This window comes from Sus scrofa, chromosome 18 (genome assembly GCF_054392235.1).
Source record: "Sus scrofa isolate SSC_HxYL_T2T_F1_AM1 chromosome 18, Sscrofa_HxYL_maternal_Yorkshire_Landrace_v2.0, whole genome shotgun sequence".
NCBI classification, from domain to species: domain Eukaryota; kingdom Metazoa; phylum Chordata; class Mammalia; order Artiodactyla; family Suidae; genus Sus; species Sus scrofa.
This window is the reverse complement of record NC_139400.1, coordinates 45,677,962-45,701,577: the sequence shown is the minus strand read 5'-3', so window position 1 is coordinate 45,701,577 and position 23,616 is coordinate 45,677,962. Positions and strand designations below refer to the sequence as shown.

Sequence of the window (23,616 nt, the reverse complement as noted above, 5' to 3'; positions counted from 1 at the left end):
TCCTCCCCACATCTGACATCTGGTCTGGCCCACGCCTCCGTCACCGTGACCTCAGGCGGGACTGGGCTTCAGCGAAACTGAGTGCGATGAGAATTAACATGCCAGCCATCCCTGAACCGCGTGTCCGTGAGGCCCTGAGTCGGGGACCAAGAAGCCATTTGAAAGGGCTCTTCCGAAAGGATGCGGTGCTCCTATACACGCACCACAGGGCATCCTCCTGCAAACACTGACAGAGCACCTGTTATGGACTCAGGCCAGGGACTATTAGCCCCCAGGACCGCCAGTCTACTCAGGAACAAAGACAGGAATCAGAGTGTAAAGAGGCATGGTAAATGCCAGCCCAGAGAAGCACTGACTGTGTCCTTTGAGGGGATACCAGGAAATCAAGGAGGGCTCCCAGAAGAGGTGACTTCTGAGTTGTGTCATGTTGGCCATGGGGAGATGCGGGTTCGGGGCACCGCAGTCTCTTCTCTCGCCACCAAATTGCCTAGTGACTTTTCTGCCATTTCTTTTCGGCTCTAAGTTTGCCTTTAATAGTCATTTCAACCTGATTTCGACTGAGAAGGAATTCTGGGCTCTAACACACACTGGGGAACAGCGGTGAGCCTACTCTCCCCCCCCGCCACGAATGGCTTCTGAGCAGAATTTTAAGAGGGTACCAGAGAACAGAGCAGCTAAAGGAGACCCTCCAAAGTATCCTGGTATCTCCGGCCCTTTGCGTCCCTGGAAACAATCCCATATTGTGGTAACTCCAGACTGGTCTCTCCCCTGTGCAAAGTACTCTGTCTGCTGCTCCAGACGGCCAAGTAAGCAGAACCCATGAAAGGGCTCCTGACCCTCCTCCCCGGGCCAGCTTCCCCACCACTGCCCTGCCTCACAGCCTCATGTGGGACATATACAAGAAGATTCTCAATAAATGGTGATGAAATGAAAAGTAAAATATCAGAGACCGAGAGCTAGTAAGCCACCGATCTGCGAAAACAGCTGCATATGGAAGGATTAGGAAATAAATTAGAAGAAACTCCAAGGATTTAGAATCCATTTCAGGTGTGCTGGAAGAAAATCCCGCCAGTATTGGGAGAACAGGTTCAAGTTGAAACCCAGGCAAGAACGAGGGTCCATCATCTATTGGCTGCCTAATAAGCTTCTTCCTTGAAGTTTATAATTCTATTTTCACTCCTTAGCACTTTCTTAGGACGAAGTTTCTCAAAGTGGAGTCAGGACCACGTGCACTGGAATCACCTAAGGGACTTGTTAAAATGCCATTTCCGGGTCCCCAGTGATTCTGAGGCACTTTAAAGTCTGCGAACCACATAACCAGGTACTTTATCATCCTTAAGTGGCTGCAATACTCATGCTAAATCACTTGGTTAAATTGCTGCTTAAAATGTGAAGGAGACACTAGTGGCTCAATTGATTCTTTTAGAAATTGTTAAGATTCTAAAAGTAGTCATAGTGCAGTCATATTGTGACCAATTTTAAATGATGCAAAAGTGATGCACAGAAGTCAGAAAGATCTTTGCAAAACATAAATGTGATCACATCACTCCCTTGGGTAAAACACGTCAGTGATTTCCCCACTGCTCTTCTGAAAGAGGCCCAAACCCATGGTCCCGAGGAGGCCTCCTCCCCAGTCTAATCCAGGCCTGGAGTGTTCCTTGCCTGGTATTCTGGTCTTCCGTTCCTTTGACAACCAAGTCTGCCCTTCACATGACTTTCACATATGCTAGCCATCCGCAAAGACACGTCTTTTCCCGGGAAAATCTGTTCTTCCTCTTCCCAGATCTCCCAGACTATATTAATCCCCCTGTCGTTGGCCCTCCCAGCATCAGCCCCTTTTCCTCCGCAGCCCCTGGCACACTTTCAATGTCACAATGATTTGCGAGATCCTCTGATTAACGTACATGTCCTGCACTGGTGTCTAAGCTGCCCATGACATCAGCTACAAGACTATTTTTTTTTCCCTCAGAAGGAGACCCAACCTTGTCTATGTATCACCTGGCACATGCATGGTACGTAGCAGGTCCTCAATAAGTATTTGCGGATGAACAAAGGAATTAAAGAGTCACAAAAGCAAACATTGGGGGCAAATGCAGACCCACAGGAGCCACCAAGAATTTAAAATACACTCTGATCCCTCTCCTAAAATTAAAGACTCTAGAGTCTCTACAGAGCCGTGGAGACTAAAGTCCTATGGTAGTTTCCCCTTGCCTGCCTATGATACCAGATACCTTCTTTCGCACTTATCACTTCAAATGGATGAGCCCAACTCTTCCTAATGCAATGCCTGGATTTTGAAAGAGTGAAATTTGACATTAAAAACTGCTATTACGCCATTTCTCTGGGCCTTGCATTGATCTGGTTATGAGAAATTACCCTAGAGCCTGTTTATTGTCTGAAAGATATATGTTGAAATAAAAACAGATCTGGGGGTTCTCATGATGACCTATGTCTTCTATTTTTGCACACCTTGGTGCATCTTATCATTCTCAGCTCCGGGTGTGGATTCTTAGACCGCTTCAAGGCATCTTCAAATGCTAGCAATGTTAGCAGGTCTGAATGCTCTCAAATGGCCCTAAACAAACTAGCAATCGTTACAACACAATTTCTATGAAGGGGGAGTGGCGTTCCATGGGGATAAAAATGAATCCACCATCACTGCCCTCTTCTCTCAGCCCTACTGCCTGAAATGGGCTCCAGCTCGGGTAATGAATGGTTTGAGGCCCTGACTGTGCTCTTTTACATGTTCCTGAAGCAAAGCTCTTACAACAGATCATCCCCCATCGTTCGCCAACTAGATACAACATTCTCATGTAATGGGTTCAACGGAGGCTAAAATGGCCAAAATCGATGGAGACTTGGCAGCAAGACACCGTAGCATTTGGTGTGCAGCAGAAAATTCCCAGATTTTGAAGAGTAAAATTGAACATTTAAACTGCTACTATGCCATTTCTCTGGGCCTTGCACTGATCTGGGCAGCCAGCCCCCTGACATGTAAATTTCCTCATCTGTAAAATGGGTACGAGGGGCATTCACAGGTTTGAACCACTGTTAATCTGATAAATATTTTGGTATGGATACAATTCTCCAGTGATTTACTGTAAATCTATATTTCACTATGAAAACCTTTTTATGGGTCTTTTAGCATTGAACAGTTGATCCCCTCTAAAGCTGCTCTCTCAAGCCTCTCTAATCCTGATATAAAGAGGCATCAACACACGTGACAGTCTAGCAGCTGAACAATCCATACTTATCACCCTACCTGGGGGGAAAAGAAAGTGACTGAGAATTTTACCGCACACTGAGGAGAGTATGTCATTTGTCAGGTACCAAATAAGATTTGATTACAGTGATTAGACAGGTGATTTTTCATGACTATAGTCATGGGGGTGTGGGAACTATACTTTTCAAAGCACAAGCTTGGGGACAGTTTCCATTTGGCACATTTCTCTCCTACACCCACACTTCATGGCAGGTCAGTGCCTACAATGAGGTCTATTTTTTTTTTTTTTTTCTGGGCCACTCCATAAAAGCCATTACTGCTTAATGAGCTGATGAGCCTGTCAGCTAGTGGTTGTCTTCCTGAAGGAGCACAGAGAAGGCATCTAAACAAACTGGCCATAGCCAGAGAGAATGAGTAGAAATGGAAACAGGTGGCTTCTACTTAGGTGACCATAAAGTGAACTGTCCAACCGAGGGCACTTTTGAAAGTGAAAGTTGATACAGTTCATCATGCTGAGATGACAGCGCTGTCCCGGAACTGTTCACTCAGGACTGTAGACATCCTACTTTATTTTCTATTTTTAATCTCTGGAATATTTTCTAATTTGATTTACAGGTTCAGATTAAAGAAGAAAAATTAACACTTGTCTACCACCCACCTGCCCATGAACATTCTCTATTTACAGGAAGTTCCAAATGATTCAGAAAGGGACATTTACAAAGTGTTATTGGAACCATGGAGCTAAGTCCTTAACATGCAACATCATCGTATAAAACCCAGTTCCACTGCATTAAATTCCTGCCAAATGCTCCTCTACAATTGCTCCACAAACTGGGGGGTTCTCACTGGGCTTCTGTCCAGGCTGGACAAGTGCAAACGGCCCCCAAAAGGCTGGGTTCAAGTAAAGGGAAAGACCCCCAACTCGCCATCTCTATTCTCTCTACCCAAACTAAAATAATAAAACAGTAAAATCCCAGGTCAGCTGTCAATGAACGGGGGAGAGAGATCTATTAACAAGCCTTGTTATTTGAGGACCCCACGTAGCTAACATGATTCTTAATGTCAGTTCTTTTAATTCACAAATGACAGAAATTTTCCCTGACCTGTATTTCAGCAGTTTGCTTCTAAATTCCTGATGAAAAGATATCAAACCAACAGTCTCATGAAGATTTTAGGAGGAATTCTCCAAGTTCCTTAGAGGAGATAAAATAATCAATGTATATCTTTAAATGATTTTAGCAAGATATTTGAATAAAAAACTTGAATAAAAAGTACTTAGTATTAACTAAGAATCAGGACTAGAATTAGTAGAATTACTAATCTAGAATTAACTAGAATATGAACGACATCAACAACAACAGCCAATCCAACCCTGTGCTTTCAGGGTACCCTCCTTTATGATTATCATATTTAATTACCTCAGGAACTCTAAGGGGTAGGCGCTTGTTTTCCCATATGAAAGATGTAAAAACTGAGGCTGAGAAAGGTAATTATCTCACACGCAGTCAACCAGCCAAGAGTCAAAAAGACACTTGAACCCTCAACCAAAAAAGTATGTATTTATTCAGCTTTAAACCTCAAAGACGCCTATATTTCAGTTTTTCCCCAATCCAATAGGCCCCTACTCTTTTATTTTTTTCAAGAATTTCAATACCCTTTCCCTCTGGTTTGCATCCAGCTGAGGGAAGGGGTGGGGGACCTCTGGATGATGTCTCTTTAGAAGAAGAGGATGGGCCCAGGACTCAGACTTGAAGGTGGGAGGGAAAGACCTGCTTTCAAGTTTTAGGTTTACAAAGTAAGCCCTCCGCTTTACTTATTTACCAACAAGTATTGTGTATTTATTCAGGTAGGCCTAGAAGGAAGGGGTATAGCTGCCATCTTTCCTGGGATGGGACTCCCTCCACCTGTCCCCTTTCATCTACCTTCCCTGTAGACTTGGGACTTATATTTCTCATTGAATTCCAACTGTGTCTTTTCTTTCTCTCAAATCCTTTAGCACTCCTTTCTGCTCAATCCAAATGCCCAGCTGCTGGTAGAGCTTACACAAGCTCTCTTGCAAACTTTCTCCCTACTCCCCTGATAGTGGGGTACCCTGGACACAGTAGGTTCTTTCTTTTAACGCTCAGATTTCTAGATCTGGGAGTTCCTACTGTGGCTCAGTGATTAATGAATCTGATCAGCATCCACGAGCCATGAGGAAACAGGTTCGATCCCTGGCCTTGCTCAGTGGGTTAAGGATCAGGCTTTGCATGAGCTGTGGTGTAGGTCTCAGACGCAGCTTGGATCCTTCATTGCTGTGGCTGTGGTGTAGGCAGGCAGCTACACCTCCAATTCTACCCCTAGCCTGGGAACCTCCATATCCCGTAGGTACGGCCCTAAAAGTCAAAAAAAAAAAAAAAAATTTCTAGATCCATCTTAAAGACCCCTCCTTGTGCACCCCTTCTTCAGTGAACTGCACACACTCTAAATACACATTGATCCATTTTATAATGAGGATCTATTAATGGGTCTGTTTCTCATACAAGCCCCCTCCCCACACTACTCATGTGAAGTGGGTCTTATAATGTCCATCAAGAGCCTGACTACGGGACATAATATGTGATCAAAACGGCTGCTGAATGAATGAATGAATGAATGAATGATCCTGTATTATGATGGGTGCTTCAAGCCCAGCAATATTTCAGTTTTAAAATATTTATGTGCATTTTAAATATGTCGCACATTTATTTTTAAAATATACTACAGTGACGAAATAAATCTTTATTGTGCTTCTCTCATATTAATCCAGGCAAATATTCTCAAAACGCTCACCTGAAGACTGGAGGGTAACTGGGTAAAGAGTTCTAATGATGTGAAGTCACTTCCAGGCAGTGGACTAAGATGAAAAATGATGGAAACATATTTATTCCTTGATACAAGTGTTGATTTAATGTAATTTATACTGACTTGCTAAAAAAGAGACAAGCACTGGAGAAAACAAGCAGGTGATATAATACTTTCTTTGCTCCTAAAGACCTTCCAGTACTGGGAGAGCTGCGTGGTTGTGTGCGTGTCTGTGTGTCTTTCTCTCTCACACACACGTACATAGACAACACACACTTACTGTTTATTGTGTGAAAGAATTGGTCCCATTCCCCCCAGTCTAAATCTTGGAATACATGGTCACTTCCCACGTCGTAGCCCAGAGTTGGAATAACCGGGGCATGAGGTCCACTATAAAAACGCTGTGAAAATGACGGGGCGGGGCAGTGGTGAGGGCGGGCAGGAGTCAGGTCAAAACCAGCCTTACTGAGCTTATTGGAATTCTCTCGTCACTCAGCCAAAAATACGAAATCTAACCAAAGTCCCTCCACTGGCTCCCACCTCCAAGCCACATGCCTTCTGGAGGCCAAGGGCAAAGCCAGCCGTAGCTCTGAATTTGGATTAAAGAGCCTGAAAACAGAAAAAAAAAAAATTTATTTTGAAATGCATTACGCTTCGAAATTAAGGGTAATTGTGTGTAGCAGCCTGGAAAATATAGCTCATCCAGGAATGCTCAGCCACAGAACCCCACAGCAGAAAACACTGGCTTTCGAAATGCAATCTAAAAAGAAAAAAAAAAAAAAAAAAAAGAAGGCACAAAGGGCGGAAGGAAGGGTGGAGGGCAGCTATAGGGCTGTGACTTATAAGAAAGCACTGCCTCAAGGAGACATAGCTAGAGCACAAGCCCTGCAATATCGCCACGTTGCTGAAGCCACTAGATGCTGCACTGCTACAGGGGCTGAAGAGAGAAGGTAAATAAAAAGGTTGACAGATAATTACGTAAGAAAACAAATGTGGCAAGATGAGGGCAGAAATCTAACGGACAGAGTGGAAAAGGACTCCCACATGTAGCCGTACTTTAAAGCAGTGTTCTGCTCACACTAATGGAATATCAATATCTGTTATTACCCAAATAGCCAAGGTGTATTTTACAAGCAGAGGAGGTCTTTCACCCAGTTAACTCTTTCCCACGCAGACATGTCCTTAATCTTTGCCCGAGACCTCTGCATGAGCCCGGCTGAGCTCCAGGACCACGGTCCTGCTTCATGTGTCTTACTCCCGTTATGTGGAGGTTACACTGCACGCAGTAACCAGTGGCCAGAATTCAAGACCTTGTGCAAACTCAGACGCAAACTACTAGCTACAGTTTTTGTTTTTGTTTTTCTTATGGGTTTTTTTTTCCCAGCCAGAGGGTGCCAGGAAGAAACACAAACGAAATTCAGGCTTGAAACCGACTTGCGTTAGGAAGACAATTACAACTACAGGAGAAAAGGAAGCCAGGGAGGAAGTTTGGAGAACCAGAGGAAATAAATGAACATAAGGGTGAGACCATCCATCCCTGAATAAACCACCTTAGGGCAAAGACACAACCAGTAAATAGAAAACTGGGGCACTTATAACCGCTGTCTGAGAGCCCACAACTGGACCGATTTATGCAAGAAAACATAACAGTCATTCTTAATCGGGGGAGGGAGGTTGGCAATTGGCAATGTCTGGAGATGTATTTGGTTATCACAACTGGGTGCCCTTACTGGCATCTGCTGGGGAGAAGCCAGAGAGGCTAGTAAACATCCTGGAATGCACGGGACACTCCCCACAACAAAGAATTATCCAGCCCCAAATGTCAACAGTGCTGAGGTTGAGACCGCCTGATATAAAGGGTCAACACAGAATGGGCAATAGCCTGCAGGAAGAAAAAGAAGAGAATCAGTAGCCTCAGCATCATCTAAAGGAGAAATCATCCTGGTTAAAGACTCCAGTCTCTGTTCACGTAGCTGGCATTAATCTACAGGGCAGGAGAAGTAGCAAAAATTATGACTAGCTGGAAAATCCTCTGCTGGATGTATTCCCTCTCCCCAACGGATCCCCTCACCACCAATTGCTTCTATGCTTTGCTATCACCATGACTCATCCACAGAGGATAAAAAATGTTGGCTAAAGAATATATGTCTATTCCTCTTGGCAAACATCATTCTCATTTTTGATTAATGAACTGCATTCTGGCTTACACACTTCAGCATCATGCATGAACTTGGGTGATGGGCATGCTGTCCTTGAGAGAAGGATCCCCCGAGACGAAAGAGGTCAGCTTTGGGATGTGACATCCAAAGGTAGGCACTAACTCTGACAACCTTGGCCTCAGTGATGGCAGACACACCCATGGGTGCCATGGCAACCCAGGACATATCCATCAGAACCAGGGCATTTCTACGGGCATGCAGCAATGAAGGATGCGCTGCAGCATAGCTCAACGTGGAGGTGCTGGCCTAAGACCAGGCTAGTCCTAGAGAACCATCAAGAGAGCAATGAAAACGACACAGACACACAAATAGCAGGGGAGGAAGAGTCAGAAAAGCTGGGTGGAGGCTCAGATCTACCCTCCAATATGCCAGTGACATTTCATTGCTCCAAGCTTCATCTGTACAACGGGATAACAAAACTATAGGAGTTATTCCCCTCCATTTCCAAAACAGCATTCCAGAAGGAAGTGCAGCAGCTGTCGGCAAAAGGAGGAAAATCTTGCGTGGATCGAGTGGCTCCAGGCCCGCGGGGGCAATGCTCAGTCAGGGCCTACTCTACCCTGAGGTCCTAAAACCACTGCTCCTTATCCAGCAAGTACAACCCACCCAACACAGAGTACGTTTCCCAGTGTTTTCCACTGAGGAAAGTTCCATTCCCTACATTAAGTGTCAGGTCTAAAATAGCCAAAACTAGCCTCAGGTCCTAAAATTGAGGTTCCAATAATAATCCTGCTCAGATTCTAGAACTCGGGGTCTGTGGGGGCCCAGAGCATGGACTGAGACTCACCACCTCTTTCTATTTATACATGTGACTAATTTCTCTACTCAGCACTTTGCCAGGTTGTTGCTGTGGTTAATTCTGTTTGATGAGCTAGCATTTCTTCTCCCACGTGGATTCCTATCGGATACTCACCCCACCTTAGGCCAGTGACAAAATTCTGCTCACACTGACGTGTACTTATTCTATGACAGTTTAGAAAACATAGTACCACGTCTCCAGTTGAATAAATTAATTGTGGATCATAAGAGTGATTTGAAGGCTTCAGTTCTGACTATGACAAAGAAATTCCGATTGTTAACACTCAGCCTGAACTATCCAGGGAACTAAAAACTGCAACTGGCGTATGCATTGTGCTTGCAGGCCGGCTCTGCTGTAACCAAAAATGCTGTGCTAGGCATATCCAGAGGCTGTCACGGGCCACACACATTTCATGGGCGCTTTGGCCCCTGGATAGATAGCTGGTCTTCAAAATCCTGATGTTTTGGATCATGCTAAAGGAAGGTCTCAGCCTTTTTCTTCTTTGGTTGGCCAGTTCCAAGCCCTGGTCACCTAAGAAGCTTAATCTAATTATGGATCACAGCAGTGTGGCTGCCACCAGAAGAGATTACTACTGTCTTTGCAAACCTCTGAATGTAATTAAAATCACACATAGGGGGACTGTGAGGCGCAAAATATGAAAGGAAAAGTTCAGTGGAATAAAGGTCCAAAGACCTCAAAAGTTTAAAGACCTCAAAAGCTCTAAACTGCAACTTGGCCCAAAGAAAGTACTTGCAGCTGTTATCAGAGTTATTACATGTAAACTACTCTCTGTTCACATCAGTGGAGTGAAAAACATACACCTGGATCTCCAGCTTTGCCAAGACGGCAGCATCAGGGCCCAGCAGACCATCAAGTTCTATAAACAGTAACATTTTAAAAGTGCACTCAATGGCTGATGCTCTTACTGCATCAGACTCAACATTTGGAAAAGACATCTCTTGCAGGAGATTAAACCAACAGCATTTTGTAAGGATTGGGGCGGGGGGCAGTGTGGAGGTGCTAAATGTTTCTTAAAGTATGGCCTTATGAACCACGTTCATCAGAATCCCTGGCAAATGGTTTAAAATGCACATCCTAGGGCCTCCAGAATTATAAAAACAGACTTTTGTTCGTCTCGACCCACATTAAGCAATACATTCGACATTAAGATTTGGTGTCTGGGGAGTTCCCGGTGTGGCGCAGTGGTTAACAAATCTGACTAGGGACCATGAGGTTGCAGGTTCGATCCCTGGCCTCCCTCCGTGGGTTAAGGATCTGGCGTTGCCGTGAGCTGTGGTGTAGGTTGCAGATGCGGCTCGGATCCCAAGTTGCTGTGGCTCTGGCATAGGCCGGTGGCTACAGTTCTGATTAGACCCCTAGCCTGGGAACCTCCATATGCTGCGGGAGTGGCCCTAGAAAAGGCAAAAAGACAAAAAAAAAAAAAAAAAAAAAAAAGATTTGGTGTCTGTTTTGTAAAACATTCTATTTTCTACTATATTCTCTTCTATTGCATGTGTTCAACTGCTGTTCTGGACCTAACAGACTGGTATTCCGATCCATTCCTGGTTGCAACCTTAAGCTTCAAAAACACTAGACTAGTTGACTAGAAGAAGCAGAACTGGAGTTGTGTAACCAGCAGCCAACACTTGAGGCTTTGTGCTGCAGAGAGGGTTTAGTAATCCCTTACCTTTTCTAAGTTCAACAGAAAGTGTGTCTTACAAACCAAACTATCCACTTGGATGGTTTCAGGCATTAAAAGGTGGTTGCAAGCTTCAGTTACAAACCCTAAGGGTACTAACTGTCTTAGATCCAGACAGGAAACGTCCTCCAAAGGAATGATTACCTCTAAACCTTCAGTGTTAAGAAAGATGATAATGTCAGCAAAATGTGTGCTCAGAGCCCCTTGGCACGCCCCCAGCCACATCCTCTCTGCAAAGGCTTCAAAGCACTCCCTTCCTCCACCCCTCCCCACCCATTCACACCCAACACCCAAAGAAGGTAAATTACTTTAAAACACTCAAATATTGCCCTATCTGAATGCTGTAATTTAATAAACAATATGGTTTAGCAGCACCATGGAAGCCCCTCATCTGTTTTCTCTCTTTCATTTTTCTTCTCCTGGACATTTCTCATCTCCCCAGCATCTGCCACCCAGCTCCTTTCTGTCTCCCTCTGCTTCCCCCCTTACCTCCTCTTCTCCTCTCCTCTCTCCCATCTGCTAGGGGAGTAGAATGAGATACAGTGGATGTCTCTGACTTTACTCAACAGTAATGCCTTCCTTCCTAGGGGAGTGGTTCTTTGGCTAAAGTAATACTCACTTTAAAAAGATCTCCAAGGGGAGTGATGAAACAAATACCAGATCTGGAGTGGTTATGCGTTATTAATAAACTGTATTGGTTTTCTACCCTCCCAAGGAATCAGCTCTCTGTTCCTTTCTTCGGGGTTAAATTCTAAAGGAGGAATTTACTCAAGGTAGAAATGGATCTGCAAGAAGTGTGGTTGGGCACAGAAGAGGACAGAGGAGAAAAAGCAAAAGCCCCATTACATGGGCTTCTTATTTGCTGCCAATGCTGCAGCATTTCCCTGGTCAGCCTCTCCAGTAAAGGCATATCTTAGTCAATGAGTATTTATTGCGCACCTACTTTGTGGGAATCAGTCTAGGTTCTGAACCTGTAAACAAGACAAGGTTCCTGCCCTTGTGGAACTTCTATTCTAAAGGGAGAGACAGACAGTAATCAATTAAACAAATAATGCCACAGGGGAATAAGCACTACGGGGTTAAACTGAATGACTTAAAAGGACCAGGGAGTGGCTGGTTGCTATTTTATATAAAGTAGTCAGGGAAGCCTTCCTGTACGCTGACAATGGGCAGAGACCTAAAGAAAGCAAGGGAGACCCATCTGGACATGTGGGAAGAAGTTCCTTGTGCAAAAGGAGTAACAGGTGCAAAGGCCCTTGGTGAAAAAGAAGTGTCAGGCAGTGAGAGCGGCCATAGTTAAGAAGGGCGAGAGCTGTGCGGGTGGAAGAGGGGGTGGGGCAGGATATGGCCATCAATAGGACCACCCACCCTGTAGCCCAAGGACTGCAGCAGGTCCCGAATTCCGTCAGACCCAGATGTGGGCCAGCCTCCCAGCCTGCCCCTCCCTGACACCTACCAAGCTTCTCCCCCAGTTCCCGCCCCTCTAGACACCATCTCCCCACTGCAGCCACCCAGCTCTCTAGGTCATTCCCTCTCAATTTGCCGAGAAGACATCCATTCTAATTTAAAAAAAAAAAAAAAAAAAAAAAACTAAGTAATAAGGGTGGTAAAGAAAGCAACATTCACATTTGACCACAGCCCTTAAGATAGGAAATGTACATAGTAAAGAGCAAGTTCAGAAGGTCAGCTATAAAAAAAAAGGTCTCCTGCTTAACGTCACGCAATCTGACCTTCCAATCTACAGTCCCCAGTTCTGTAAAGTGGGGAACAATAATCCTTGAAACAACCTTGGGAAGTAGGTATGAAGGTGAGATAATATGAAAAACCATGACCAGGGGAGTTGATATATAAATACTGGTCACTGATTATGTTTATTTTATAGACAACCCCCCCACCCCAAGAAGAGCAACTCAGAAATTCGTCCACTGCCCCACCCACACCACCCCAAGCGACCGGCAGCTGTAACCCACTGCCTTTGCCTCCAGAGGCAGAAACCCTTGCCGCAGGTTCTCATTTATGGTCAGTGGTGTCAGCAGGCCCAAGGCCTAGGGCATGGGCATCACAAAATATGCTCTCCGAGTCTCCGGAGCTGTCCAGAGGCCCCCAGAGACAAATCACTAAGGGAGAGGGGTGGGCATGCGCTACGGCTTTAGGTCAATGCAGGTCTCGCCGCCAACAACCCTTGCCCGGACCTGCCAACTTCAAAGGGCCCCTAGGCGGGAGGGGGTCATTCGGTGGGGACTCCCGGCCTTCACAGCCCCTCTCGATCAAGACAGACAGACAGACAGACACACACACACACACACGTACGCACACGCGCGCGCCCGCGGCATCATACAGACTTCCCAGCCCCAAACACACGCGCGCACCCCCGGGCCGCCTGAGTTCTCTATTTCCTCTTCCTCAAAGCTACTCTTGCTCTCTCCGCCGCCCCTCTCAGCTCGGTTTCCAGGGCCCCCGGAGCTCCGCTGCCTCCCTTCTCTTAAGGCTCGCCCGGTGCGCCCCCTCTCTGATGCCGAGATCTTGCACCGAAGCCCCCCACCTCCTTTCCTAGTCCCAGTGGGGACTTCGGCATGTTCCCGGGAGGCGGGTATTTACTAACAGTCTCCAGAGGCTCCCAGCTGCCCCAACTACCCCTTCGCGTGCCTGCGGGCCCTCCACCCCCTCTAGCCCATCACCTCCTCCTCCCAGGAGCGCACTCACAGGGGGATTCCCTCCCATCTGCAAGTGCCAGAGAAAAGCCAGGAGCCCAAGCGGCCAGTCGCTGCTCCCGCGCAGCCTCTCCAGTCTCCGAATCCCCAATCCCACACTCTACCCGTGCCCAATCCCCCCGCGCCTGCAGCGCAGCCCTCGGTTGGCCCCCTCCCGCCCGCCCCGGCCGAAACGCCTCCGCGGGTTCCCGGGCCCCGGGCCCTGCGCTCCATCCTCCGCGCCCCTCCCTCGGCTCCCACTCCCCCTCCCGCCGCCCCCTCAGCCCAGACTTCCCAACTGCGAAGTGCCCCGGCGAGCCCGCAGCCTTCACCCCGAGGAGCGCCGCGGCCACCCCCGCCCCCGCCGCGGCGACCCCAGGGCAGAAAACAAAAGTGTCTCGGCGGCGCCCAGAGTCCCCCGGAGCAGGACGCCTCCTCCTTGCCCCAGCCCCAGCTCCCTCCTCGGCCGCGCTGAGGTCAGCGAGTCGGGGCGCCGCGCCAGCCCAGGAAACTTTACGAACCTGCCCGGGGTCGCAGGACAGCGGCGTTGGCGGCGAGGGTTCCCAGCGATCAACGCTGTAGCGACCTGCTACCAGTGAACGGAGGCCGAAGGGTCTGTCGCCCAGCTCGGGGCCCCGGCGGTGTGAGTGGCTCTGCCTCTATCCCTAGCCCATCCTCGCCCGTTCTCGCTCGCCCGAGCACACGCACTTACACTCCGGGTCCGCCGGCTGCTGCGCCGCCGGCTGCCGCTGCTCTCACTTCCTCTTCCTTCCTCCTGCTGGCCAGAGACACATTTTGCATCTGCAAGGCATCCCAAGATCAGCCGCGAACTCTCCTCCCGAGCGGACGCTGCAGAGTGGTGGCCGTCGCCCCAGGCACCTGCGTCCGGACACGCGTGGTTGGCGCGTTCGCCTCCAGCCGGCGCCCCGATGCCTGCCCACCGCACTTTTTCGCCCGGGGAGATGGGGGTGCCCACGACTTTTTGAAGTCCCCCTACTCAAAAAGAAAAAAATGTCAGACACCGTGCACGCCTCAGTTCTGCTATAAATAATATGTGTGCAGAGCATGACTTCTCGGATGAGCTCACACGCGGCGTTTTGCAGGCACTAATTAACTCCGTCACCCTCATAAGCGCCACCTCCGGGAGGCCGAGAGTGCCTGGCTTCTTTTTATAAGCTTTCATTTTGGGCACCTGGTTTGGAATTTTGAGGGGAAACTTTGGTGGGCTGTGTTAAAGCTACTTTAAGAGGTTTGTTTTGACGTTCTGCCTCGACCCTTGGACCGCGTGACAAACGTTTCCTCCCCCTCTCAGTCACCTGTGTGTGCTTTTACCCACCACAGGAATTGTTTCTAATCAATTAAGCCAGGGACTCCCTAATTTTGCCTAACTTTGCATAAAGCGAGTCGTCCTACCCCCAGTTTGGTATTTAGGATTTATTATTTGATTCATGCAACCCACTTCAGTCCTTTTCAAAGCGGAAATCAAACACGTTAAGTCCCAGAGTAGATGCCAGGAGGGAAATGACAGTTGTTGGAAGGTTGTAGGAGAAACACCTGTCCTCTCCAAATTCAGAAATATCTACGTTGGCTCTGCCAGAAAAGGCAAAGGCAGTTGCTATGCACTCCCTGCAAATTGGCACAGGAGGTAAGTGGGGGCAGGGAGGCATTAGAAAGTGAGGTGGATGCAAAGCTCCACTTTAAGCTTCTATGCCAATCCCCACCCCCCCAGCCCCCCAAGGAGATTTACTTTTTAATTCTGTGCTACCTGTCCATTTGCAGCCAGCAGCTCCAAGTGGCTACTGAACCTGAACACTTAAAATGTGGCTAGTGCTGAGATGTTCAGTAAGTGCAAAATAGACTAGACTTAGTGTGCAAAACAGAATGTAAATTAGCCTGTTAATAATGTTAATGTTGATTACATCATTCCAACAAATGATGATAGTTTAGATGTAATGACTTAAGTTAATGTCTAGGTTAAGATATAAATGTATATTATATATACTAATTTAAAATAATTTCACTGGTTTCTTTTTACATTATTAATGCTACTGCTAGAAAGAGTAAGATTACACACATGGTTCTCATCAGTGGCTCACATTATATTTCTAATGAACAGCCGTGATCTGACCCCTTATTATATGCATAACCCCAGGAGGCAGTATTGGTAGCAGGAATACTTGGGTCCAGATCATTATACACCAATAACTTAAAACGGGACGATTCCAGGAAAGTAATTTCACTTCTTTATTTCCTCATCTGTAAAACAGTAATAATACAATAAGAAGTCAACAGGGCAACTATCAAATGAGATAATTTAATAAGCAGTCAGTAAATGGAGCCTTTACTAATGATGCTGAGACGCTTGTGGTGGTAAGGATGACTTTGATCCAGAACTTTCTAGCTAAGGCACATAAAGACCTTAACTTTGGCGCAGACACCATGAGCATTCAGTAAATGTTAGCAGTCATAATTCTTCCAAGAGCCGACTGAGAACTTTGCACAGCAATTAGGCAGACTCACCTCCCTGCAACCTTTGGTCTCAGCTCTGCCCTCTGCAGGTAACATGGAGTAACTCACATCCTTCCTCCAAGAGAGAACCTTTCAGATGTCTGAGGACAGCCCTAGAATTCTTTCTAAAGTTTCTCTTCCGAGGATTAAACATCTTCAGTTACTCTAATTCCTTTTCATGTGATATGGCTTCATATTTCTTTCACCTTGCTACCTTTTAAAAAAGTTAGTTGTCATATAATTAACTAACCATTAATTAATGTTTTTACAGTTCATACAGAGAGTTCCCTGGTGGCTCAGCAGGTTAAGGATCCGGCATGGCCCAGATTCAGTCCCTGGCCGGGGAACTTCAACGTGTTGTGGGCGTGATCAAAATAATAATAAAATAAAATAAAAATCTGATTATGTTTTTTAAAAAATTCATGCAGCCTAAGCTCTTGTCAATTATTTTTCAGATATATCTCACTGTTGATCCCAGGGCAAGGGGAAGACAGGAAATTCTTTGCTGTGTTACTGTTTGGGCCATGTTGGTCCTTATGAGAAAGTCTTGGAAACCAAAGTCTCTGGTCCACCTTCTCTAAGTCTCTTTGGGTTTGATTCAAGCATCCAGTGTCTCCTCGTGTTTGCAGATTAAGTAAGTACACTAGGGTTCTGGATGACCCTACTAAGAAGCTCCCTCTGCCATGGTAGGGATCAGCATGCTTTGGATTCACTGATTCTTTCAGAGAGTAATAGCCATCTTAACTGTGCAATTGCCAAGCCTTATTTTTCAATTGTATTCATAAAGGCATCTTGGATGTGTCAAATTCCCTAGAGAAATCCACCTTCACCCTGGGCTCAGCGGGTGATTTTCAGTGGACTCTGCATGGTATAGGCTGTGTGGTGGTTTCATGGTGAAGGGTCCATCTCCGGACTTGCTCATTGAATATAAATTCCAGCATTGCTGTTTACTAGCTGCATTACCCTATGCAAATAAATTAACTCATGGACTAAAACCATACCTGGGAGGGATGGGTGAGGATTAAATGAGTTAATATAGAAAAGCTTTTAGAACAGGGCCTGGCTTGTAGAAGCACTCACTAAGTGTTAGCTTAGCTATTATTATCTATAACATTCCTCTAATCGACAAATAAGAGCAACATCTCCCTTTGCCCACATATCAGTTTCTACCCATAGGGGAGGGAAAGAGCTATTATTACGACTCTGATTCTATTTCAGCTCCTGGTCAGAGCCTGGGACGTTCAATTAGCAGGTCACACTGCGGTAGAAGAGGACTATTCCATAATAAGGATCATAAGCCAAGTATAAGCCATCACTAGGACTTGCAGAAAGTCCACCTGGGCGGGGCTGAACTCTGCAGATGGGCCAGCTTCATCTCCATCTCGTGCGGTTAGGGACATGGACTCAGAATGTTCCCCGCAGGACCACCCACCTCAGTTTCAAGATAGGTGGGAGACAAGGAAGCAGGGCAGAGAAAGCTGGCTAAAGGACAAAATTCACTGAGTCCTCAAGTCTAAACTGTTTCCCTCAACTATGCTTACAACAGCTTTGCATTGTTGATGGGTGGGGAGGTACTGGGCAAATTTCCCAGATTTAATAACTTGATCCTGTGTTTCCCACAACTTTATTCTTCCTTGTGTTTACAGAACTCCAAGATAGGAAGGATGAGTACCCAAATGTCACCATGAAACCCCAAATTGCTAAAATGGCCTGCTGTATTTTTAATCAAGGATGATGCGTGTTGATCAACTCTTTCCTCCCTAATCATTCACAAATACTCATTTCTAATCATTTAAAAACAAAAAGCACTTCCTGGACTGCAAATGGGCCCTGTGTATTTAATGGTACATTTCATAATTTGCTTCGGAATTCTGCCTCAAATCAGCCTCGACTTCCTTGATCTACAGCTGGAAGCCCCTATTCTCTTTTCCTGTCTTAGAATCAGGCTCATGTTGGCTTGACTCCAGTCTTGAAAAGCCTCTGGGGGTAGAGAAAGTGACCTCAGCTCCAGGAAGCTGCTGTACCAGAGATAACAAAAGTCTGGGTAGCAGGCAGACACCTGCGGTCCTGAGCCACTGGGGTCAGCCTTGGGACAATTAAAGTGACAAGGAGGTCTGCTGTGCAAGGGGATTCCTTCTCTCCATCATTCATTATTCAGTGTGCCTTATATGAAAGCTACTGCGGGAGGATGAGCATGAGAAACATGGGATGCCCCCTCCTAGCACTTGCAACCCAGTTAAAAAGACAGACTTCAAATGAATACATTAACTGAAAGTCTCAGTACCCATCAGCTCTTTACCATCAGCTGTAAAAGCCTCCTGGGAAAGCTCTGCCAGAATTGAAACCTGAAAGGTGAGTGAGTGTATGTTCGCCAGGACAGAGAGGGGAAAGCAAGTGGGTTGGGCCATCGGGAAAAGTTCTAGATCAAAAAAAGCAGTTCATACAAATGTTTATAGGTATCATGGTCCAGGCAGAACCTTTAAAAAAGTCAGTTTGGTTAAAGTGTGAGAAAGTCAAAGTTGAATCTAAGTATGAAGAGCAGAAGACAAAATTTCAATGCCCTTGGCAGTCACATCATGAATTTTGGATATAGTAAGGAAAATTAGAAAGACACTGCAAAGTTTTTTTGCCGGGAGTTTTGTTTTGTTTTCCAAGTGAAATATTTTAAGCAAGAGGCAGTCATGGTTGGGTTTTTATTTTAAAGGTTCATCCTACTGAATAGAGAATGGATTAAAGGGGAGACAAAAAGGCACATGGGAAGAACAGATAGGGAGTTTCTGCAGGAAGCCAAGGCTGGAAGGGGTGGAGCCTAAGTCACCCAAAACTGAGGGGCTGGGGAGAATCGGAGAAACCGAAATGTTGCAAAGGAAGTAGAGAGCATATGGAACAGGCGGTTGTCCGTTCTAGTTAAGGAAGCCCACAAATAAGCAATCCGCGTGTGCCTTGCTGCCTTGGCCTAACCAAACACTGACCTTCTTATAGCCTTGAGTTCAATATGATATCTCCTGCAACACCTGCCCCCAGGTCAAGGAGAGGCTCAAGAAATGAAAGGGATGACTCTTCTCTTGTTTGGCTACTGATTTTTTTCTGTGACACCATTACTCTGGATTTATGTCCAGCATGTCTGTGTTTGACGGTCATAATATTACTTTTCACTGGTGGAGGACACCCATCAAAAAACAAAGGGCTCTCTTCTGCTCTAGCCATCTCACCCTGCTTTTAAACAAAAAAATATATCCATAGACTGCCAAGTTATCCATTAACCAAATGCACTCTCCAGTATGGGTCTGGGTTTAGTAGGGTATTTATTGAGACTTTTCAGATCTGTATCCACTATCTGCCATCCATTGCCAGAGAACAGGGGCCAAAGAAATAGCACTGATCAATAATCCAAAGGATCCCTGCAATGATACACCAAACAGTGACAAAAGGATTGATCCACCAGTCTCATCAGAGCAAAATCTGTAAAGTATTTAAATATCCAGGTTTGGGGATTTACGGACATGGAAAGATATCTCAGCTCTACTTCTTAATAGCCTTGTGACCTTGAACAAATGATCTTATTTTTCTCTGAACGTATAAAATGGGGATGATGACATGAAAATACTTCTCTCAAACAATGCCTAGCACATAGTAAATGCTCAGTAAATGGAGCCAAGATGTAATAGCTACACTTGTAATAGCTCTTAATCTCGTCTATAATGGTCAGGTGAAAGTACAATATTCCTTTTTTTTTTTTTTTTGTCTTTTTGTCTTTTTGTCTTTTTGCCTTTTCTAGGCCTGCTCCCACAGCATATGGAGGTTCCCAGGCTAGGGGTCAAATCGGAGCTGTAGCCACCAGCCTACGCCAGAGCCACAGCAACTCGGGATCTGAGCACCACGTCTGTGACCTCCACCACAGCTCACGGCAATGCCGGATCCGTAACCCACTGAGCAAGGTCAGGGATCGAACCCGCAACCTCATGGTTCTTAGTCGGATTCTTTAACCACTGAGCCACGACGGGAACTCAGGAAGTACAATATTCTTTATTTTTTCTTCAAAAAAAATTTTAAAGAAATATACGTTAATTTTTAAGTGTAAAATAATAAATGAAAAGTAAAAATCTTCCTTTTCTTTCTCCAGTCTTAGTACCTATAAGTCAACACACTCGATAGTTTCAATTTTTAATTCTTTAGTGCCATGGTTCTAATTATTTCTACTATTTTTTTCTTGGTTTATTAACTTCATGCAGTATCTATTAACTCCTTTATATGAAAGGTTTTTACAACTTTGGCTTATCCCTCTTTCCCAATTCTTTTTATTCCTTTGATTATAACATCACATTTCGGTTTTTTACTGATGGGTGCCCTGCCACACAAACCTTCAGGTCATCATTCAGGTCACTTCACTTTCTCTCATTTTTTTTTTTTTTTTATCCCTATGAGCCTTTACACTGTCTGTCCTCTAGGAGCAGACCCTGCCTCTATCTTCCAGCTCACTAATTCTGTCTTTAGCCATGTCCATTCTTCCCATGTATTTAGTTTAGTGGTTTGTTTGTTTGGTTTTGGTGATCAAATTTTTAATTTCTAGATTCTCTAATTGGCACTTTTTGTAATTACGTTTAGTGACTGCTGTGTGCACCACAGAAACCCCTCCCCACTTTCCTTTCCACCCCTCACCCCACCTCAAGACCACGGTGCTCAGTTGTCCAATCACCACCCTCTCCCGGATGCCCCCGGGGCTGCTCAGAATATCAGTGTTGATACCTCAATGCCTGAGTGCCTTCCCTCGCCCAATTCAGAACATCTCATTAAGGCTCTCAGTCCTAGAGCTGAAAAGAGATCAGCTGAGGTTTCCTCCCATGTTAATTTTCTCTATATCTGATCCAGTCTACTCTCTAAAACTCTGATGACCTTCCTCCCTTCCTTCTTTCCTTTTCTGGTGTGGCTAAAAACTCTTCTTTTTAGCCCCAGGAGGTTGGGACTAGAGGAGGGGTAGGTGTGTGTACTTATGACATTATATTTCCAAATATAATATTACTTTTACATTTTCAATGTTTATTATTTTTATATTCTGCTACCTTCTTTCCTGACACTATAATGAAAGTTTCTTTTATATTGTCTATTAGTTGATTCTTAAAGTTTAAAAATAGAATTTACAGTATTGTATTACCTAGAACTATCACTAGTTACCATTACTAACAATGTGTAGGGTCCAGGCAAATCCTCTCATAGAATAGCAAACACTCTGGATTTGCCTATTACCTATGGTGTCACTTTATTTATCCCTCTATCCTTTATGCAATTGTAGGAGTTGGGCGCAATGGGCTTCAGGTTAAACAGTTTTGGCAAGAACACTTCATGGGTGATATGGGTACTTGACACTGCATCGCATCAGGACATGCACTGTCAGTCTGTGCCACTCTTGTGATACTAACTTGAACCACTTGGGAAGGTTGTCACCACCAACTAGATTGCTCCTGTGGAAAAGCACATGTTCCCATTACAATTAATAACAAATCTGTGGGAAGATACTTTACACTGTACAAATATCCTATTCCAGAACGATCTTTTACCCAGGGCTTTTAGCATCTACTGACAATTCCTCCCAATTACAATTCCAGTTTGCTTCCTATTTACTTTAGTTTTATTTCCCCAGTTCTGAATTCCAGTAACCAAATCTCACTTCTCTTTCACCTCTGCCCCCCGCCCCCCCTTGGTGTTTATCCCTACTCTTACCTGGCTCTAAACTTCTATTATTTTGTTCTATTTCAGACTCATGTCTCCAGTCCCATTGTCTGCCACTCACTGTCTTTGCACCAGTTTCTCTCCCTACAACCTGGTAGGTACTATCTCCTTCGAGGGTGGAAGGGATCTGGCATATATATTGTGCTAAAGGAGCTGATTTCTGTCAGGGCGCGCGGTGTAAGACATCAGCACGACATGATTTGCGGAGGGATAGAGAGGGCGGCTCGCCGCACAATGGTGGGAAATAGCACGGTGTATTTTGACATGAAAGAGTCTCAAAAGCAAAGGAATTGTTCCTTGTTTGCTTGCTGCTATTAGACGTCATTTCATGTCTTTCCAAGTATCGGAATCTGATAGAGAATTTTCCCTTCAAAGACCGCAGCAGTCTTTGACGGGGAAAATTTCCCAGCGGTCTCAAGTGCCCTTCCGCGCGTACTGGGCTAAGTTCTCCTGCAGGAACCAGAGAGAACAGCACACACAGCTGTGTAAAGATCACAAGCCAAGGAGGGGGAATTTGCATATTACACAGGAGGTCCAACAGGTGAGGTTCACATCCTGGGGTTAAAATGCTCCAATCAGGTTTTGCAGTTTGAAGTTTTGATAAGTTCGTTTCCCCATGTTTTCTCTATTTTCACCTTGAGGTTCATTATTCTTCTTTACCTGGGCTCTTTGGGCCTGTATTCCTACTTTACTCTTTTTTTTTTAATCCTCCGTAAACAAATTTATTTTTCACCAGTTCCTTGATTGCTGTGAAAGTAAAATCCTTCCTTCTAAGCAAGGGATTCTTTCCAGGTTAAGGGCAAACAGTGTTCTCTTAAACCACGTAACGTTTCCTTGTGCTCTCCCCTCCACTCACCCAACCCTAGGCAGCCACGGATATGCTCTCTGACACCGTGGATGAGCTTTACTTTTTCTAGAAATCCATATAAACAGAATCATAGAGCACATACTCTCTTATATCTTGCCTTTTTCCACCATGCGTGATGTTTATATCAGTAGTCCATTTCTTTTTACGGCCGAGTAGTACTGTATAGATAAGTCATTATTTATTCATAGTTATTCATGTGGTTGGCTATTTGGATTGTTTCTAGTTTTTAGCTCTTATGAATTAAACTGCTACAAATATTCATATGGTTTATGTGTAAACATACATTTTCATTTCTCTTGGGTAAATGTCCCATTTATTGATTATGGCAGTGATTCCATGGTTACAGCAATTTGTCAAAGCTCGTCAAAAATGTAAATTTTAAATTAGTACGTTTTGTTTTTGAATAGGAGACTGGCTAAGTCAACTGTGGTCAGTCATACCATAGCATGATATTCGGCAATAAAAATGAATGAAATGTTGATACTTAGAACAACTAAGATGGATTTCCAGGGAATCATGCTGAGTAAAAAAATTTTTTTAAATCCTAGCCTAAAAGGTCATACATTATATGATTTCACTTAAATATCACTCCTGAAATGGCAACTCTATAGAAATGGGGAACAGATTAGTGCTTGCCAAGGGTCAGAGATGGTGGGGGTGGGAAAATGGGGAGAAAAGATGTGTATGGCTATATAAGGGCTGCATGAGGGATCTTTATGATGGATCTGCTCCTCTTCCCCACTGCATCAGTGACAATATCCTTGTTGTGATGTTGATTATATATAATATGTATATTATATTATATATATATAGTGATTTTTTACTATTGCTTTGCTCATCTACTAGCTTGGGTGAATAGTTCATGGGATTTTCCTGTATGATCTCTTACAATTGCATGTGAATATAAAATTATCTCAAAATGAAAATCTAATTTTTTTTTTTTTTTGGTCTAGTCTAGGGCCACACCCATGGCATATGGAGGTTCCCAGGCTAGGGGTCAAATTGGAGCTGCAGCTGCAGGCCTACACCACAGCCACAGCAACACAGGATCCTTAACCCA

General features: G+C 45.0%; 1 protein-coding gene and 1 long non-coding RNA gene across 8 annotated transcripts in view; both read right to left on the bottom strand.

Annotated features, from left to right (window-relative positions):
* The window catches only part of ELMO1 (engulfment and cell motility 1), a 555,188-nt gene extending 540,877 nt beyond the window's left edge, over positions 1-14,311 (bottom strand). For 4 of the 7 annotated variants that reach the window (XM_021079236.2, XM_085005792.1, XM_085005794.1 and 1 more), the window contains exon 1: positions 13,975-14,215. The gene's annotated coding sequence lies outside the window, so the exon portion shown is untranslated. Of the gene's footprint in view, positions 1-13,466; positions 13,562-13,974 lie in introns of those variants that run through there. The other 3 variants (XM_021079239.2, XM_085005795.1, XM_085005790.1) reach the window with 2 other exon arrangements.
* A 6,832-nt stretch (positions 14,312-21,143) lies between these two features.
* LOC146395015 (uncharacterized) overlaps positions 21,144-23,616 on the bottom strand; it is a 76,543-nt gene continuing 74,070 nt past the window's right edge. The window contains exon 13 of the long non-coding RNA XR_014834249.1: positions 21,144-21,420. This is a non-coding gene — a long non-coding RNA (uncharacterized LOC146395015). The remainder of the gene's footprint in view (positions 21,421-23,616) is intronic.